This window comes from Melospiza melodia, unplaced genomic scaffold (assembly GCF_035770615.1).
Source record: "Melospiza melodia melodia isolate bMelMel2 unplaced genomic scaffold, bMelMel2.pri scaffold_35, whole genome shotgun sequence".
Lineage (NCBI taxonomy): Eukaryota > Metazoa > Chordata > Aves > Passeriformes > Passerellidae > Melospiza > Melospiza melodia.
Window position 1 is genome coordinate 6,447,165 of NW_026948670.1, and position 7,439 is coordinate 6,454,603.

Here is a 7,439-nt window from a genome sequence, read left to right on the forward strand (position 1 = left end):
TTAAAATTGCAAAATCAATAATTGTCCTATCCTGTCATGGGGTTGAACAATCCAATCTTGTTTGTTATTGTTTACAGAATTACTGTAATTTCTCCTTGATATTCTGCATCAATTCCTCCTGCCATGACAGGAACACTTTGCAAGGCCAAGCTCCAAGGGAGCAGTTACCAAATCAAAGTGTCCTGGAGGAATCTGAACTCCTGTTTTGGTATTGATAGCTCTCATTTGCTTTGAATTTATCCTAATGAATTCCAATGCATGAAGGCCCAGCCCTGCAGCCTCTGGGCTGGCCCTGCCAGGAGCCATCACAGCCAGAACAATTTCCCAGGCAGCCCAAGTCTCACTGCCCATGGCTGGATTTGCAAATTGGGGGCAGCCATGCACAGCCAGGGGGTTTCCATTTCCCCAGTGGGCCATTGTGAAGGGCATGGAGCACATCTGAGAGATGGGTTCTCCATGGGCAAAGGTTCCCATCTCCTCATTTTTCCAACTGCTCTTTTAACAACCCCTTCACCTGTGCAACCAATCCTGCAGCTTGTGCATCATCTTGTACGTGAAAAACCCTGCAGGCAAAATCACTGTATTTTTCACAGGAACAGACAAAGCACTCTGCATCACAGTCTCAGCAAACCCTGCAAAAATAGCCAATTTCCTCCCTTTCTTCCTTTTTCACTGTATACAATCTCAAAAAGTTGACCACTGACATGAGGGTCCTGGCCAATCCTGTTTTGTAGGGTATTTAGTGTTACATCCCTGAGCAGGCAAAGCTACAAAATTAGTATTGTCAGCACTATTTCACGTTATTATTATTTTAAATATAGATACACATATTGATATACATATAGACAGATAGATACATATATATAAAAATATATATAAAGACATATATATTAATGCCTTCTTATTCTATAAATAAATATATTGTTATTTATTATATTGATATTTCACTTGTACAAATGCATCTGAGCTCAAGATTAAAGCCTTTTTCTGTTGCTCCATGTGGGAGCATTCCAACAATAATTGCTCCTTCTGAAGGTGCTGTTTCCTATGTACTCACAACAAATTCATCTTTGTCTGCCCAAACACACAAGGTCTTTTCCTTTTCCATATGCAATTTTTGGATGCATTTGAAGCCATCCAGGGGTGCAGCTTCTTTTACCCGACTGCCCCACTGCTCCCATGGGGCTGCGACCTCAGCCCACTCCAGAGCCAGGGAACTCCAGGGAAGGGCTTTCCAGCTGGGAATTTCTGAGGGGACTGATTCCTCACACTGACACTGAACAAGTGACATTTTGTTGGGATCTGGCCAGACTGTGCCAATTTTGTTTCACCAGTGGGCAGAGTCAGCACCAAAGACACAGACTCCAACTGAAGGAATCAGTGTCATTTCCTGCAGTTCAGAGCAGCAAAGAATCACAAAAGGAGCAGCTCAGCAATGCACCCAACCATCCCCACCACAGATTGCCTGCAGTGATTAAGAAAGATCCAGCAGCATTTACCCTCAGCCTTTACCATCCCGCAGACCCACACAGCAGCTGGGCAAGCTGTCACAGCCAAGGGCTGCAGAGCCACTCCTGGGCACTGGGAATTCCTGCAGGTGCCTCCAGCCCCAGGTGAGGTTCCAACCCCGCTGGGAGAGGGCCCAGCTCTGACAGTGCTGAATGAACAAACTGACAGCACTGCTAGGGTGGCAACATCTGCTTTCATCCTCCTCTTGGGTCCCTCCCAAAGCCTGGCCAGGGCTCAAGGAGGAACCAAGGGAGCTGACTTTGATCCTTCAGCCCCAAACAAGGCCAGATGTCAGATTTCATGGCCTTGACTGGCTTCTAAATACACAAAGGTCAATACATGTTTCACTAATGAGTGGCTACATCTATCTCAGTGCTAAAATCCATGCCCATTTCATTAGGGATCAGATACAAAGATAACCTTTGCTTGGAAGGTTCATCCAGAGGCCACCTTTGGCTCAGGGCCTGCTGTCCAGGCCTCACTCAGGGCTGGTGTCCAGGCCTTGGCACTTCAGGGACGTGCTTTAGTGCTAGGCTTGGCACTGCTGGGTGAGTGGCTGCACTGGGTGAGCTCAGAGGGCTTTTCCAACAGAGAGGATTCTGTGATTCCATGATTCTATCCACTGCATTCAGTAGGGGCTATTTTAGCAGCATTACTTTGCTCCAAAAGTTCCCTCTTGCCCAGCTCCTGTGGCCTGAGGCTTCAGCTCCTGGTGCTGAGCTGCTCATGCTGAACGAGACGGCTCAGAGAGAAGAACACAGTCCATGCAATTCCTTCTGGGACACGGAGAGGGGAGGCTGTGCAAACAGGAGCATTGTTTGCTGTGGCCTCCTCTCTGCCCTTCATGCCTTTCAGCGCTTTGAACCAGCCAAGAGCTTTCTCCAAGAGCGCAATGGAGCAGCTGTTCCTGCTCCCAGGTCTGGCTCTTCCCAGTCTCTGCCCTTGCCTGCTTCTGTCCCTCTTGCTGTGCCCTCTGTTCCCCAGGGCTCGCTGGCTGCTGCCCAGGACTGTGGCACTGGCACAGATCCAGTGCTCCAGAGCCTCCTTTCTTTGCCCTTGCAGCTGCCTGGGCACAGCAGCCTTTTCCATCTGGAAGCTCCCCATGCACAGGGCGTGCCCAGCTCCGTTCCTTGCACAGCCTCCAGGAGCCCAGGGCTGCCATCTCCAGTCCCTGCTGGCACTGGGGGCTCCCAGGTGCCTCAGGCTGCTGTAACACCGCTGCACACGGGAGGGAAGAGGGGCAGGGGCTGTGCTCAAAGTCAGCTCCATCTGCTGCTGCTGCTGCTGTGGGGTCATTTGTGCAGCCCTGTCTGCCCAGAGTCACGGATCAGATCCTGCCAGTCTCTTCCAGCCCTGGCTGCTCAGAGTTTGGGCCTTGGAGCCTCAGGTGGCCAAAGGCAGCTGCTGCTGGTGCCTCTGTGTGCCCGGGTTCAGCAGTGCTGCTCCATCAGTCTGTGCCCAGCAACGGGGAAAAGCCTCAGCCCTGCAGGGCCAGGAGCTGCCGGGCTCTGCCTCAGCAGCTCAGCCAGCAGGAAGGGAGCTGCTCCACACGGGAACCAGGAGCAAAGGACATTCCTTTTGTAGGACATGTTTTCTATTTAGAGGGAAAAAAAAGGAAAAAGGAAGAAAATAGGTAAATTGTAAAAGATAAGAATAAAATCCAAGTGTTAGTGAAAAAACATAACACAATGTTAGTGAAAAAACCAAAACATAAATGCAAAGATACATTCTTTGCATTAAGAGGTAAATGATCTTTTTCAAAAGAGAACTCAGTTCTTTACATTGTAAATGTGCTGATGGCATGGATCCATCTTACTGACCTCAGCAGCCTCTTAAAAGATTTTGGGCTTTGCTCCCAACACTGGTATTTGAAATTGTGCTCGAAGCAAGAGGAAATTGCTTTGTGCCCTTCCAGCTCCAAGCAGGACTGGGAATGGAAACTCTCTCAAAGCCCAAATCCTTTAGAAGATGACCTTCCTTCTCACCCTGCTAATGAGCTGCACATTCCCTTTGAAACTGCCAAGAGTTTCTTAGAGTCACAAAGTCCCACTTACGGCTTTTTGCTCTGGCTTGGCACTGCAGAAGGGCAATTCTCCATCCACCAGCTCCAGACTGCACTGCCTCAGGAACACGGCCCACTCGCCAGCTTTGGCCCACTCGTGGCACTGCTAGAGGAGGAACAAAGTGCAATTGCACAATTCCAGCCAGTCAAGAAGGAAGAATGGGACAGACAAAACACCCTGTGCAGATCCAGGCGCTCAGCTGGGACTGTGGAGAGTTTGGGTCCTTGCCAATTGGATGTGTGTCCCCAGCTGCAATCTCTGGGCCTGCAGCAGAGTCTCACTCACCGGCCAAAGCAGAAAGCTCAGGCGCTGTGCTCACAACGGGCTCGTCTGATGCAGAGCTGTGAGAGCAATGTGAGGGCAGAGCCAGCCCAGCAGGGCCCAGGGCTGAGCCCAGCAGAGCCCTGGCAGAGCCCAGAGCAGCCTCAGCACCCGCAGAGCCCGGCTGCAAGGAGAGAAAGTAGAAACCGCCCGTCAGCTGAGGGCTCCTGTGCCCTTGTGCCAAGGCCTGTGGTGCCCAGGCCATGCTGGCTGTGCCCAGAGCTGTGCCCAGAGCTGCCCATCCCTGCTGCCTTTGGCACAGAGCAGGAGGGCAGGACATGTGCCCAGCCTGCAGCCAGCCACGGCACATCCAGCCCTCAGCAGGTGCCCAGAGCAGGATGCCCCTGTGCTTGCTGCCAGCTCCCAAAAGCTCTGATCCCACCCTGCCAAGCCCACAGGGACCCACCTCAATCCAGCCACGGCTGCAAGAAAAGCTGCTCCCAAACCATGGCCTCAGCCTTCTCCAAGGGTACGGCCCATCCACGCCACAGCTGCTCACAAGCACTTCCCCATCCACACTGGACCACCATGAATGCTTCCTCTGGAAAAACAAACAACACATTATTGAAAAGAGATTAGATGCAAAAAGGGAAAACAATAAAAATGCTATAAACTCTTATCTCTGTCAGTGCCTTGAGGAAGGCCCAACCCCTGCATGCCAAGGAAGAACCCACCCACTGGTGAGGGAAGCCTACACTTTCTCTCTTCCCCCCTGCACTGTCCCCCAAAATCATAGTGACCCTGAAGCAAACAAGGGCAGTGGAGCAGCCCAAGCCCTTCCTTGCCTGCACAGCAAAGCAGCTGTGCACAGGTTCTGGAGCCCCACCTCTGCTCCCACCATGGGGCTTTGTTTGTGTTGGGCTGGCTGCCCCAGCCCCAGCCCCAGCCTGGGGCACGGTGGGTGCTGGGGGCTGTTGGCAGAGCCAGGAGCCCACTCCCATTTCATACCCACCCCAGCCCATGCCCCAGCCCTGCCAAAAGCAGCTGGGCAGCGACTGAAGAATGAGCTGCATCTGCCCCAGCAAAGAGGGAGCCTTTGGCTCCAAGCCAGGCTGGGCAATGCCCAAATCTGGCAGAATTTCCCCGGGTGGAGACTCACCTGCAAATTCCCTGTGGAGTTTGGCTTTGAAGAAGGTGCCAGAATCAAAGTGCATCACCTTCAGCCTCCCCTGGCCAGGCTGAGGAAGAGCTTGTCATCCCTGATGTCACCCTGGCTGTCTCCAGCAGCAGCAGCAGCAGCATCCCCACCCGGAACAGCTTCTGCAGGGGCTCCTTCTCCTTCCCTGGGGGCAGACCAGGCTCTCAAGGCTCTGCCCAGGGCCCCAGCTGTCAGGGAACCAGGACAAGCAAAACCAGCTGGGATGGCAGCCACCAGTGCTGGGCAGAGCAGCTCAGCTCCAGCACAAGGGCTGTGTGTTCCCATCCCATGACCCCGGTGCAGTGACACTGGCAGCACAAAAAGCTCTGGGTTCCTTTGCTTCTCATTGCCAAGGCATATGTGGAGCAGGAACTTACCAGGGCTCTGGATCAAAGGGTGCCTGTGGCTCTCTCCCTTCTTCTATGGCACAGGAATATCCCACATCCAAGGATCACAGAACAGGTCTTCCAGTGCGGGTCTGTCCAAGGAGTTCACGGATAAACACCACCTGATCAGGTCTTTGCACTCTGGGGAGAGAAAGCAGAAAGTGGCAGTCAGCCAGAGAAGGCTCCTGTCTGATTTAGCCCACTATTCCCGTGCCCAGGCCGTGCTGGATGTGCTCAGAGCTGGGCCTAAACTTTCCCATCAATTCCCTGTTTTGGAGTAGAGCAGGACATGTGCCACCTCCTCAGCAGCTGCCAGAGTGGGATGCCCACGACCCCGCTGCTGGCTCCCAGCACTGAGATTCCCCCCGTGCCCAGAGAAGAGGATCCACCTTGAGAGAGCCGTTGTGGCAGCGGGAGCTGGCCCCAGCTGAGGTTCTGGCCCCTCCTGAAAGGGTGCTCCCCGGAGACCATCTGGTGCAGCAGGATGCCCAGGGACCAGATGGTAGCTGGCTCGCCATGGTACCAGCCAAAGTCGTTCCATTCTGGGGGGCTGTAGGACAGTGTTCCTATGGAATACAGATGGAGTTCATCAGGGGGATGCTGCTGCTCCCAGAGCCTGGCCCCAGCATCCCTGCGCCTGCAGGGGCTGCATCAGGGGCACACAGGGTGACCACTGCCCTCTCGCCAGCACCTGGGACTTGTGCACAAAGTTAGGGTTGGAAAAGAAGCCTCTGGTGCTGGAAGAGGGCAGCCCTGGCTAGGCCCGACCATGACATGCAAAGGAAAAACCCACTCCATGCTGGGGAAAAAACCTGCCCTTATCCTCCCTGCCTGCATTGCCCCAAAAATATTATGAAGCCAGGGAAACAGGGCGAGTGGAGCAGCCCAAGCCCTTCCTCTTTTCTGCACACCAAAGTGGCTGGGGCACAGGTTCCGCCCTCCCTCTCTGCTACCCCACCCACGGGGGTTTTGGTCGGGCTGGCTGCCCCAGCACAGCCCCAGTCCTGGGCAGAGTGGCTGGCAAAGGCTGCCAGCAGGGCTGGAAGATGGCTGCCCACCCAGCCCCGCTCTAAAGCAACTCAGCTGAAGATTCAGTGCCCTGACTGGCAGCAAAAGGGAGAATCCCCGCTGCCACAGCCAGCTTGGGATGGGAGATGTTGGGCCATGAGATGTCAGCAGCGGGAGCACAGCCCTGTGTAGGCTCACCTGCAAAGTGAGTGTAGACTGCGTCCTGTAGGTAGGTGCCACAGCCAAAGTCAATCAGTTTGGCCTGCCCGGTGTCCAGGTCAACCAGGATGTTCTCTGGCTTGATGTCCCTGTGCAGGACCCCGCAGCTGGTGCAGTGCCGCACGGCCTCCAGCACCTGGCGGAACAGCTCCCGCGCCTCCTCCTCGGGCAGGAACCGCCGTGCCCCAATGAAACGCTGCAGGTCCTGACACTGCTCTGGCCGCTCCAGCACCATCACAATGCAGTTGGGGAGCTCGAGCCACTCCAGCAGCTGGACCACACCGGGGAAGCCAGTGGACACCTTGGCCAGCAGCACGACCTCCAGGGGTGCGCTGGTGCCGTCGGGCTGCGGGAGGAGCACGATGCCGTCCGTGGGGCCGATGCCGTGCCAGGCCTGGGGAAGCCCTCAGCCAGCCCGGTATGCCCTGCGCCCTGTGCTGGCCCCACGCCCGCTCTCCCTCGGGGCGTCCTGGCGGCTCCCACCGTGCCGGGCCCCGGCTCATCCCCGGCCGGCAGCCCCGGCTGCTGGCCCCGCTCACTCACCAGCTCGCCCCAGTGCCGGACGCGGTTCCGTGGCACCCTTTTGATGGCCACCTGCAAGCCAAGGGCAGCAGCGGGGTGAGCTCGCCGCCCGCACTGCGAGCCCCATCCTCCGCCCTCCGCCCTCCTCCTCCTCCATCCCCTCCTCCTGCGCCCGCCGCCGGCCCCGCCGCTCACCGGGGCGCCGTCCGAGAGCCTCGTGGCCGCGAAGACTCTGCCGAAGCCGCCGCGCCCCAGCAGCGATCCCAGCCGGTA